This window comes from Stigmatopora nigra, chromosome 3 (genome assembly GCF_051989575.1).
Source record: "Stigmatopora nigra isolate UIUO_SnigA chromosome 3, RoL_Snig_1.1, whole genome shotgun sequence".
NCBI lineage: Eukaryota > Metazoa > Chordata > Actinopteri > Syngnathiformes > Syngnathidae > Stigmatopora > Stigmatopora nigra.
Genome location: NC_135510.1, coordinates 1789827 through 1802586, shown reverse-complemented (window position 1 = coordinate 1802586; position 12760 = coordinate 1789827). Strand labels below are relative to the sequence as shown.

Here is a 12760-nt window from a genome sequence, read left to right as displayed (position 1 = left end):
TTAGTAGGCCCTAATTTCTCTTGAATTTACTCCAATTTGAGATAGTCATGTTGGAAGAAACCCAAATTCTCCTATTTCCCCCAGCCACTTCGTCCAGGTAAACTGAGGGGAAGGTCATCCAGAAGGGATCAAAATTAAGTAGGCCGGTCTTTGGTTATCCTGGGTTTTCCCCAGACCTAATCCAGGCCAGATCCTCTCACCTTGCCAAATGCCCGAGCCACATCATCTGATTCCTCAGATTATAGTGTTTCTTTGGCTAAAGTCTGAAAATGCTCAGAAGTTCCATAAGAACAAAAACTTTTACTAAATATCTAATAATCCATGAAAAATCCCGAACCACATCCTATTTTTGTGGTATACAATTAAATATGGCTAGAGTGAAAAGTATGTCGTTCTTGCATGCAGGGATGAACATAAAAAGAACAAATTGGGGATCATGCTAAGTATTGTTGCCTGGCAACTCCCTTTTGAAAAAATCCTCTCGTTTGTGCATCAGCTTTTCTTTTCTTGCTGTTTGCCTTTACAGTTTTATTTGCAGAGAAGGGAAACGTGAAATTTCCAATTGACAAAATATTTTATTTAGACGATTTAACAAAGTATTTTTCCTGGTCCTGTATGATTTATGGAGATGTTTTCCTGTGTGATTTTTGAATGAGTGATTTCTGTTTGACAGGCAATAAAAATAAAATATTGCTCTGCTGCCACCTACAGATTACATAAAAAACAGGTTGGCATTGCATATAAAAACGCAATTTCTGTGCGGTTGGACACCTTTCCTCGTTAGTATAGTGGACAGTATCTCCGCCTGTCACGCGGAAGACCGGGGTTCGATTCCCCGACGGGGAGTTACTTCTTTTGTTTTTTTTTTATCTGCGAGACATCACCGACACACTTATTCTAGAAACCTTTAATACATAGCTTTCTTCGTAACCTAATTGTTGATCGAGAACGTCTTCCTTCCTCTACAAGTTAGTACATTATAGCATACTTCCAAACTTAATCGTCAAAACACGAGAGCATCCTTCCTCGTTAGTATAGTGGACAGTATCTCCGCCTGTCACGCGGAAGACCGGGGTTCGATTCCCCGACGGGGAGTGTCTGCCTTTTGCGTCTGCCACACTGCACTATACTCTACCAGTTAGTATATATTAGCTGTCTTCAAAAAATAATTCTCATCGGGATACTGTAATCTTGTTAGTATAGTGCAGTGCTTCTCAATTATTTTCTGTTAGGCCCCCCCTAGCAAGAAGAAAACTATTCGCGCCCCCCCACTTCCCACCGTGACTATAAATAAAATCATTTTATAAAAGTGTTATAGGTACAACATGTGAAATGTTGCACTCTCACAAACATGACAGAAGTAACAATGAGAGCGCCACTGCCAGCTACTGTTGTGGATGCGCAATTACACTTTATACTAGTACGGCCAAATAAAATCCTGTTCCCCAGGGTTACACGCGCCCCCCCAGGTATCGCACCGCGCCCCCTCAGGGGGGCGCGCCCCACTATTTGAGAAGCGCTGGTATAGTGGACGGTATCTCCGCCCCGTCAGGTGGAAGTCTGGAGTCCGATTCCCCGACGGGGAGTCCGCTTTTGTAAAAATCTGCGACACTTCACCGACACAAACACTTATTCTAGCAATGTTTAAGTCAACCAAATTGTTGATCGAGAAAGTCTTCCTTCCTTCAGTTAGTACATATTAACTTTCTGCGAAACTTCATTTCCAAAGACAAACGGCAGCCTTCCTCGTTAGTATAGTGGACAGTATCTCCGCCTGTCTCGCGGAAGACCGGGGTTCGATTCCCCGACGGAGAGTATTATCTATTTGCATCTGCTACATTACCCCTTACTCTTCCAGTTTGGAGATCTGTACACACATAAAGTTTTGATCGTGAAACTGTATATCCAGTCTGCGATATAACAGGATATCTCCCAATCTTCACCTCATCCCACCTTCTTCCAAACTTCATTTCCAACGAGAACGGCAACTTTCTCGTTAGTATAGTGGACAGTATCTTCGCCTGTCACGCGGAAGACCGGGGTTCGATTCCCCGACGGGGAGGATCAACTTATCACATTTGTCACACTTCACTGTATATTCAACCAGTTGTTAAATAATAGCTTTCTTTAAAACTTAATTTTAATGGATAGCAGTATTCTTCCTCTTTGGAATAGTGGACAGTATCTCCGCCTGTCACGCTGAAGACCGACGTTCGATTCCCCGACGGGGAATTTCAATCTTTCGCGTCTACTACACTACCCCATACTCAACCATTTAGTACATATATTAGCTTTCTTCAAGGAATACTTGTCACGACGCAATAGCAACCTTCCTCGTTAGTATAGTGGACAGTATCTCCGCCTGTCACGCGGAAGACCGGGGTTCGATTCCCCGACGGGGAGTGTCTACCTTTTGCGTCTACCACACTTCACTATACTCTACCAGTTAGTATATATTAGCTGTCTTCGAAAAATAATTGTCATCGGGATACAGTAATCTTGTTAGTATAGTGGACGGTATCTCCGCCCCGTCAGGTGGAAGTCTGGAGTTCGATTCCCCGACGGGGAGTCCGCTTTTGTAAAAATCTGCGACACTTCACCGACACAAACACTTATTCTAGCAATGTTTAAGTCATAGCTTTCCTCGTAACCAAATTGTTGATCGAGAAAGTCTTCCTTCCTTCAGTTAGTACATATTAACTTTCTGCCAAACTTCATTTCCATCGACCAACGGCAGCCTTCCTCGTTAGTATAGTGGACAGTATCTCCGCCTGTCACGCGGAAGACCGGGGTTCGATTCCCCGACGGGGAGTGTCTACCTTTTGCGTCTGCCACACTGCACTATACTATTAGCAGCTAATAGTATAGACAGCTAATAATTAGCTGTCTTCAAAAAATAATTGTCATCGGGATACAGTAATCTTGTTAGTATAGTGCAGTGCTTCTCAATTATTTTCTGTTAGGCCCCCCCTAGCAAGAAGAAAACTATTCCCCCCCCCCCCCCCACTTCCCACCGTGACTATAAATAAAATCAATTTATAAAAAGTGTTATAGGTACAACATGTGAAATGTTGCACTCCCACAAACATGACAGAAGTAACAATGAGAGCGCCACTGCCAGCTACTGTTGTGGATGCGCAATTACACTTTATACTAGTACGGCCAAATAAAATCCTGTTCCCCAGGTTTACAAGCGGTGGACAGTATCTCCGCCTGTCACATTGAAGACCGGGGTTCGATTCCCCGACGGGGAGTAAAAACTTTTCACGTTTGCCACACTGCACTAAAAATTCAACCAGTTAGTACATATTAGCTTTCTTCGAAACTTAATTTTCAATGATGAGCAGTATCCTTCCTCGTTAGTATAGTGGACAGTATCTCCGCCTGTCACGCGGAAGACCGGGTCTCGATTCCCCGACGGGGAGTGTCAACTTTTACGCATCTGACTCACTACACTCTTCTCCACCAGTTAGTACATGATAGATTTCTTCTAAGCTTAATTTTGAAATGAAATGCAGTAAACTTCATCAATTCCAAAATTCCTCCTTAGTATGGTCAATCATGAGTGCTTATGTGACAGGGTGAAGTAGTTGATGTTATACATGAGTGCAGGTGTTAAGTTGAAAGGGGACTCATGCCGCTAGCATGCGTTAAACACGGGGCGATGACGTAATGATTAACCAATGGTCATAGACCTTGGTAGGGTATAATAACGGGCTATTCAGACATTTCTCTAAGTTGGTTTGAAAATACAACAAAAGGACCTGTCTGATTATTTCACCCGTCTTTTAAAGGTATGTTGCTTTGTTTTGAATAACGATTGAGTGTGAGATGTGCAAGAGGCAATAGTAGCAACTGAGAAAGAACGTAATGCTTAGTGATGCTTGTTAACTTTTTTTATGTGTGCGCGTAAATGTGCGAGTCTCGGGTATTGTTTACAGCAAGCTACCCTCGGCCGCTGGTTATTTACTTTTTCATGTGTGCGAGTAAATGTGCGAGTCTCGGGTATTGTTTAAAGCGAGCTACCTTCGGCCGCTGGTTGTTTACTTTTTTTATGTGTGTGCGTGAATGCGCGAGTCTCGGGTGCATTGTCTACAGCAGGCTACTTTCGGCCGCCGTTGTAAGGGTAGCATAATAAGTATGCAGTATATGACGGCCGGAACAAAAGGTAACAAGTTACAATACTCATAAGTTATAATCGTTTATGCAGCAAGTACATTGCTTTGGATTATAACGGGTTGTTAATATGTTACTATGTATATATTTGAGTGTTATTGTATATTATGTTTTGTGTGAATTGCTTAAATAACTAAAGTTGGTTTGAAAATACAACAACGGACCTGTCTGATTATTTCACCCGTCTTTTAAAGGCGAAATACCACCTTCTACTACTACCACCCCGTGGAAGAAAATCACGGGTACAACATTTTTGGAGGCACCGCTTGGATTGCTGCTTTGATGACCAGTATTCACAACCTGACTACTGAATGCTGAGCCAGCAGAACCAACCACATCCAGGAAACAGACAGTGAGGAGAGGTGTTGTGGTGAAAAGGGACGTGAAGTTGGCAGAGTACTCGTCATCTGAGGCCAGTAGAGATCATCAGAGAGACGGTAAAAACGTGCCAGTTCAGTGTTCACTTTTGCATCATAAACCAAACTCCTACTGTGTTGAGAAAATGGAAATGGAACGGAAGCAGTTACGCCTAGAGGTATACGAAATGTTGGACAAGCTAACAGTTAATGACCTGTTAGAAATATGTGATTTTCTGAACATAGAGAGTCCGGAATGCACATCACGAGTGCCATTGTTCTGGCACATTAATAAACACCTGGAAAGGAGCAAACTCAAAGACGAGGACCAAGGTATGTCTGGGTTGTTAGAATTAAAAGAGGGGATAAGGATGTTGTATGAAGACAGAAGACTGGGGTGGCAGAGACTTTTTGGGGTAAAGCAGGCAATAAATAGTGAACACTTGGCCTCTCTTGAGCGCGAAAAAATTCTCAAGAGGGACCTTGAAGCCATGAAACAAGAACAAGCTAGGCATAATGGAGAGAGCGATAAGCAAAGAAGAGATTTGTTGGAGCGGCTCTCTGCGAGAAATGAAGCTATAGAAAATCTGCAGTACGAAAATGTAGAGTTGAAGAACCAGCTTGACAAAACAGTTGGCTGTTTTGCAAAGGCAGCAGCAGATGTGGAAGCAAAAGAATTGAAGCTTTCATCTTATGAAGAGGAAATAGCCCGACAGAAAAAACTCTTGGCGCTAGAAAACTTGCATACTGATGAAATCGTTCAATCTAAAGATCACATCATCAAAAAACTGGAAGAGGACATATTGCAACAGAGAGAAGCCTTTCAGAAAAAGATTGACCATCTTGAACTTCAGTTTGAACAAGCTGAGCAGCAGAAAACTGATGAGATTAGCGTACTGCAAGAAGAGAAAATGGCTCTGGAGAAACAGGTGGACATGTTTGTTGTGGAGAAGGAGAAACTTTTTCAGACCAAGCAAGCAACAGAAAGAGAGATTATGGCATCTCTCCAGAGGGAGGAAGTACTGAAAGAGGAGCTTGAATTATTGAAGCTGCAAAAAGTTACATTCTTGAGAGAAAGGGAACAAGAACAGGCGAATGAGAGGTTAAAGATGAAATCAACAAGAGCTTTGACGCAATATGGTAGAGATACTGACAAGTCTCCCCTTGAATGTCAAAAATCTAGTGAATTAATTCCTACTCAACAGACAAAGACGAGTAGATTCCCAAAGGTCAAACCAAAACCAGGAGAACGCGTCCTGATAAAAAACCTGACACCAAGAGGAGGACCTGGGAAGCTCCGTGACTTCTGGGAAGATACAGTTCACACAGTGGTGAAGCAAATGGGATCTGGCCTACTAATTTATGAAGTTAGGCCAGGAAGAGGTAAAGATCGTTCCAGAATTCTGTACAGAAATCTACTAATGTCTTGTGAACATTTGCCCGTTGAGATAACACCAGAAGAAGGGAAAATCGGCACGAGGACGCCGAGAAAGAAACAGCAGCCGGCATCTCATCAGGAGTCAGACGAAGAAAGCGATGACGAAGATGACTTCCACTATGAGCTACGCCAGCTAAATGAGAGAGGTACCCAAGAGATGGAGCCGGAGCACAGGCCACTGCCTGTGGACCAGACACACGAAGTGAGGGGCCCTGCTTCCGGACCAGTACAAGTAGAAGAGGACCATCAGCTGGAGGACCTGCCTGGTGAGGGAGCAAACCCTCCTCTTGAAGGTCCTAGTACTGAACAGTTCTCAGAGACTTCCCCGCCAACCGCCGTGACGGAACCTGAGGCGCTGACTGATGAACGGCCGAGAAGGGAGAGACACCCACCACGACGTACGACCTATGACCATCTTGGAATCCCCTCCTGTTATAGTATACAGTCACCGCAGGAGCGGCTAACTGTTTACCCTGCACCAGGAGTGGCCCCTTGGTTAGTACACCTGCATCCATATTACCTGCAGCCACCTTTTTTGTTTGGACTCCAACAAGCTTGAACCTACAAGGACGACGTGCATGATGCGGTCATGGACTGTCATGGACTGTCATGGACTGTTATGGACTGTTATGGACTGTGATTACTGTGCCATCCAGTAAAACGTGGACCGTACGAGTTGTGGATTATATTTGAACTGTGGCCGTGCCGCCTGGACTGTAATGAGCATCGGCTCACCAAAGTGGAAATGTTTGGGAGCATATTAATGTCGGGACGACATTTGTTTTTGTGGGGGAGAGTGTGACAGGGTGAAGTAGTTGATGTTATACATGAGTGCAGGTGTTAAGTTGAAAGGGGACTCATGCCGCTAGCATGCGTTAAACACGGGGCGATGACGTAATGATTAACCAATGGTCATAGACCTTGGTAGGGTATAATAACGGGCTATTCAGACATTTCTCTAAGTTGGTTTGAAAATACAACAAAAGGACCTGTCTGATTATTTCACCCGTCTTTTAAAGGTATGTTGCTTTGTTTTGAATAACGATTGAGTGTGAGATGTGCAAGAGGCAATAGTAGCAACTGAGAAAGAACGTAATGCTTAGTGATGCTTGTTAACTTTTTTTTATGTGTGCGCGTAAATGTGCGAGTCTCGGGTATTGTTTACAGCAAGCTACCCTCGGCCGCTGGTTATTTACTTTTTCATGTGTGCGAGTAAATGTGCGAGTCTCGGGTATTGTTTAAAGCGAGCTACCTTCGGCCGCTGGTTGTTTACTTTTTTTATGTGTGTGCGTGAATGCGCGAGTCTCGGGTGCATTGTCTACAGCAGGCTACTTTCGGCCGCCGTTGTAAGGGTAGCATAATAAGTATGCAGTATATGACGGCCGGAACAAAAGGTAACAAGTTACAATACTCATAAGTTATAATCGTTTATGCAGCAAGTACATTGCTTTGGATTATAACGGGTTGTTAATATGTTACTATGTATATATTTGAGTGTTATTGTATATTATGTTTTGTGTGAATTGCTTAAATAACTAAAGTTGGTTTGAAAATACAACAACGGACCTGTCTGATTATTTCACCCGTCTTTTAAAGGCGAAATACCACCACCCCGTGGAAAATCACGGGTACAACACTTACTTTCTGTTTTAGTGACTTTTATTAATCAGATGCTGAACACGCTCCATTGTTAGACTGGAGACTACAGAGTTAAGGAATTGGAGTCAGGTGAAATAGTTTAGTCTAACAGTTTTGGTGACCCAGTCCGTGAGTCGGTTGCGTAGACAGTTTAGGGGTTAAGGCCGATAACTCCGTCCGTGAACCAGGGAGGAACTGCGTAGACATATGGGTTAAGGCCAGCCGCGGACTCTAAAACACGTCGGCGAACGTGGAGTCGCGGTTATCGAAGCACGTCAGCGAACGTGAGAATAAGGAAAAGTTAAACACGTCAGCGAACGTGAGAATAAGGAAAAGTTAACCACGTCAGCGAACGTGAGGGCACGCCGGCGAGCGTGAGACTTTTCTCTTGGGACTTCTCCAACAGGCGCCTGATCAACTGAAAGGTAAGCAGAATACCTATTACTGAAACGTTAAAATTCTGCTATTGGATTTTTAAATTATGGAGAAGTGACTATAGAAAGGGGGTTTGGGAATAGGAGATTTCGAAAAGGTTGTAATATACCTAGAGTCGGAATTGATGACGATCCCAGGACGGTCGTTTTGAAATAGAGAAAACGTCGTATGAAACAAAGGAACAAGAGATTCCGGAAAGAGTTATATGCAGGAGTTATTTTAAAGTCTTCAGCAGGGAAACAACTGGGTCCACAGATGTTTCATTCCTAGAATTGATTCTAAAAAAAAAAAATAAAAAAAAATAAAAAAGTAACAATAATTCCTAGAATTGAACATACTAAAATTCTAAATTTATCCGGAGACTTGATCTAGATTGAATTGGTGAAAATGGAAGGATGTGAGAGTGCGGGAGAATGTGGAGAATGGAATGAATTGACAATTTTGTATGCAGATGTGGAAGCACAGGTTCTGAGTGGTGTTCAAGTTAAAAAACAACCAAAAATAAGACGCGAGTTGGTGAAACAATTTAGTACTTTAAAAAAAAAAGTACATTTTGTAGGTCAAAAGCATGAATGGAATATGAATAACTTGTCCATTGCTTTGCGGAAAGTAGAGCGTGACGTCACAGCTAAGGAGGTGGAACTCCGAAGGAGAAAAGAGGAGGTGTGGAGGTGGAGGCGGGGGTCGATACTGAGAAAGGAGGAGGAGTTGGAACAGCATAGATTGGCAATACACAACCTGGTAATTGCGTCAACAGCTTTGGCGGCGGTGAGGGCCCCCACCCAGATCGAACCAACTTTGACTCTTGTACCTTCAGCGCCGCCACTGAATAATAGAACTCCATTAAAACCTCACGGTATACCCATACAAGCACCAATAGTGACTTTAGGTGGACGATTGATCCTTGACGTTGAGAATGAGGAGGAAGCTATGTCCTCCGAGGCAAAAGGCCTCATAGGAAAAGCATGTAATCTCGAACACGCGAAAGATAAGACAGAACGATCCAGAGTTGACTTGACTGACCGAGAGGACAATGATGAAAAAGAAATGACCAAAGGGACTCGACAGAAAAATGAAATAAAGAAAGGTAGGAAAAAGGAAAAGATGACTTGACTGACAATCTTATACTGTTTGAGGACGCGAATCGACAATCAGACTATAACTCAGATAATGATTCAGACATTGCAGGTGAACAGGAGAATGAGAGTGTGGACATGTATAAACAGGCTCTACCAGATTTGGGATCTCATTACGCCCTTCGCCCACGTAACAATGGGGCAAAAGAGACACCAGACAAGACTGCCGCGCCAAAACCAAAGCCCAGCGCAAAGCGGGTACAAGCTACATCTGGAGGTATGTATCCCCTCCGCCATCAGGGAGCAGAAATGATATTTGAACCTCTTGGTTTTAGAGATGTGGCTACATTGGCTGACCAACTCCCTCCAATGGCGAATGGAGGAAGTACATGGCTGATGAAGTTTTTGGCCCTAATGAGCGGACAGAATTGTGCGCTTGGTGACATGAGACAGGCCATATCAGCTTCCTGCTCTCATCATCAATTACAAATGATAGAGGAGGGAGGAAGCAGAAACTATCAGGTAACCACACGAAACCCCATTGTCCCAGGTATCGGGCGCCTTATTTACGGCAATTAAAAATACCTTCCCAAGATCCCATGACATGGCTCCAACCGTGTTTCCATACATCGATGGAGTGGGAGGTCCGGTACACTATGAAAAGTGCATTAATGCCTGGATAGATAGTACCGGCCGACACCCATCGGGCAGATTAGATAATATCCTCTTATTCCGAACAGCTGTTGTCGAGGGTCTTCCAGAACCTGTGAAAAGGGAGTTGAGAAAGGACCCTGACTTGTTGACTGGTGATGAACCAAGGTTTAAACGTCACCTGTCTCACCATTGTAAGATGTATGATAACGAGAAGGTAAAAGAAAAAGCCGAGTCGCTAAATATGAATTCTGCTCTGGTAAAATTACAACTTTCCAAATTTTATAGTGAATCCAAAAAATCTAAACAGGAAAAGACAAACCAATCTGCCCAGATGTTCCAGGGCCATGGTCAGGCTCGAGATGGTGGTCAGTTCCATGATGGATACGGTGGTCGCAGGGGTGGTTTCTCTGGTGGCCGGGGAAAAGGGTACTCGAGACCGGGCCAACAAGACAACTGTTTTACATGTGGCCGTCCTGGACACTGGAGACATGAGTGTCCCGGTCAGCGACAGTACCCGCGGCAACCCCCAACACAACAGGGGGGGCCACCACATCATGATGTGTCCCTTGCAACAAGACACCGAGGTAGCAACAATCTATTGGTCATGTCTTGAGCCTGAAACTCCGGCCACTGGGGGACTGTTGTTTGTTTATCACCAGTGGAAATCATTCATTGATTCACTCCGGCCTTACCATCCGCCCAAGGATGACTTTCATTGTACTTTGTTTTATGACACAGAAGATGACTTAGTCTATCGAGACCGTTTTCAGAAGGTTCTTGGAACACCCTGGCAATTGAAATCCACCAAAATATTTGTGGGTCCAGAAGGCGTAGCTTCATATGTTGATTTGGACGAATCGCAAAAAGTGTGGTACAAAATGTCGGATACAGCCGACCCCCACATTTCTTTGGCTCTGTCTCATGGTCACGAAGCTCGTCAACTCGGTCCCATGGTCAAGAAACTTCTTAAAGTCACGGACTGGCAGTCCACTGACCTACCAGGGCTGACTTATTCCAAATTGCATGACTCTTATCAGATTGATCCACATGCCCCATTGATAAACTCCTCCATTTTGGAGGAACAAATCTTGACTCGAGAACATGGTAGGGAATTGACTGATCACCACCAGACAGAGGATTTACTGAAAACTATTCCGGACACATTGTGGTCATCAGGACCATTTGATGTAGGACATTGTGTTAAAATTCCACCTGTAATGTTAAAAATAGATGAGAGTGCCATCATCCACAGGCCACAATATAGATGGACTCCAGATGCGGACAAAGGTATGGAAGACACTCTAGGTGGACTGTGGGACGCAGGTGTGATAGAACTTTCTAACTCACGATGGAACACGGCATTGCGACCAGTACTTAAGGTGGACGGACAGAGTTACCGTATGGCACATGACCTTAGACCTGTGAACGACGCGACGCTGACTCCGATCCTACCAGTACCCGACCCCCATAGAATGTTGACTTCGCTCAGTCCAGTGTATCAATGGTTTACTTGTATTGATCTAGCTAACGCCTTTTTCTGTGTACCTTTGCATCCTTCAGCCAGACAGTACTTTGCGTTCACCTATCGTGGTGTCCACATGCAGTATCAGCGCCTGCCACAAGGGTTTAAAAACTCACCTGGTATTTTTAATCAGTGTCTGAAGGACCTGTTACAAGACCTAACGTTACCTGAAAACTCTGTTCTTTTACAGTATGTGGATGACCTTTGCATTGCGACAACCACTTCTGAAATCTGTCTGGCGGTCACTAGGATGGTCCTGCTAAAACTTCATAATATTGGTTTCAAAGTGTCAAAGAAGAAGCTTCAGTGTTGTCGAAGAGAAGTAACTTTTCTAGGCCGTGTTGTGTCAGCCAAAGGACTGTCCATGTCACCTGAACATCGAAAAACCATTTTGTCTCATTCCAGGCCCCAAACCGTCAAAGACATGTTGTCATTTCTGGGCCTCTGTGGCTACAGTAGGACCTATATACCATGTTATGTGGACAAGACACATACACTTCGCGTTCTGGTAAAAGACAAAGGTGTTAAGAATCTTAGAGCACAACTTGATTGGACGAAAGAAGCAGATGAAACCTTTGTGTCTCTGGTTCAAGAACTGGCCTCTGCGGCTGCCCTGGCCAACCCTGATTTCGACAAACCTTTTCATCTTGATGTGTCTAACTCGGCGACTACAGTAAATGCTGTTTTATTTCAGAAGGTTTCGACGACTAGGCGGGTATTGATGTATTGTAGCGTAACACTAGATGGTGTTGAGCTTCGTCAACCAGAGTGTACTCGTAGGGCTCGCAGGGCTCGCTAAAGTGCTTCTTAAAACAGCTCATACAGTGATGGGACATCCCATATATGTTCTGACTGATCATGGGGTATCGGCGTATGTGGCTTCATCAGCATTTACCTTATCATCGCTTCGACAGTCTAGACTTTTACGTATTCTCACAGCTCCAAACATCAATTACGTTCACACAGGTATCAATATGGCGGATAACATTCAGCTAGGACCACATGAAAGTGCTATGAGGGTTAATCACCAAAGGTACGTTCGGCCTGATCTCAATACTAAACCGCTTACATTTGGTAACAATCATGTTTACAGATGGTTGTTGTTGGAGAGACCATTCAGGACGTCTCCGTGCGGCGGCTGCCGTAGTGGAGAGCAAGGGGGATGCACTATACTCTACCAGTTAGTATATATTAGCTGTCTTCAAAAAACAATTGTCATCGGGATACAGTAATCTTGTTAGTATAGTGCAGTGCTTCTCAATTATTTTCTGTTAGGCCCCCCCTAGCAAGAAGAAAACTATTCGCCCCCCCCCCACTTCCCACCGTGACTATAAATAAAATCATTTTATAAAAGTGTTATAGGTAGGTTATAGGAGCAGTATCCTTCCTCGTTAGTATAGTGGACAGTATCTCCGCCTGTCACGCGGAAGACCGGGGTTCGATTCCCCGACGGGGAGTGTCAACT

General features: G+C 44.0%; 5 non-coding genes across 5 annotated transcripts; all 5 read left to right on the top strand.

Annotated features, from left to right (window-relative positions):
- Positions 1 to 774: 774 nt before the first annotated feature.
- trnad-guc (transfer RNA aspartic acid (anticodon GUC)) lies at positions 775 to 846 on the top strand. The gene has a single exon. It is a non-coding gene; the product is annotated as a tRNA-Asp (tRNA).
- A 177-nt stretch (positions 847 to 1023) lies between these two features.
- On the top strand, positions 1024 to 1095 carry trnad-guc (transfer RNA aspartic acid (anticodon GUC)). The gene has a single exon. It is a non-coding gene; the product is annotated as a tRNA-Asp (tRNA).
- Positions 1096 to 2331: 1236 nt separating this feature from the next.
- trnad-guc (transfer RNA aspartic acid (anticodon GUC)) lies at positions 2332 to 2403 on the top strand. The gene has a single exon. It is a non-coding gene; the product is annotated as a tRNA-Asp (tRNA).
- Positions 2404 to 2740: 337 nt separating this feature from the next.
- Positions 2741 to 2812, top strand: trnad-guc (transfer RNA aspartic acid (anticodon GUC)). The gene has a single exon. It is a non-coding gene; the product is annotated as a tRNA-Asp (tRNA).
- A 9868-nt stretch (positions 2813 to 12680) lies between these two features.
- Positions 12681 to 12752, top strand: trnad-guc (transfer RNA aspartic acid (anticodon GUC)). Its single transcript has one exon. It is a non-coding gene; the product is annotated as a tRNA-Asp (tRNA).
- The last annotated feature ends 8 nt before the right edge of the window (positions 12753 to 12760 follow it).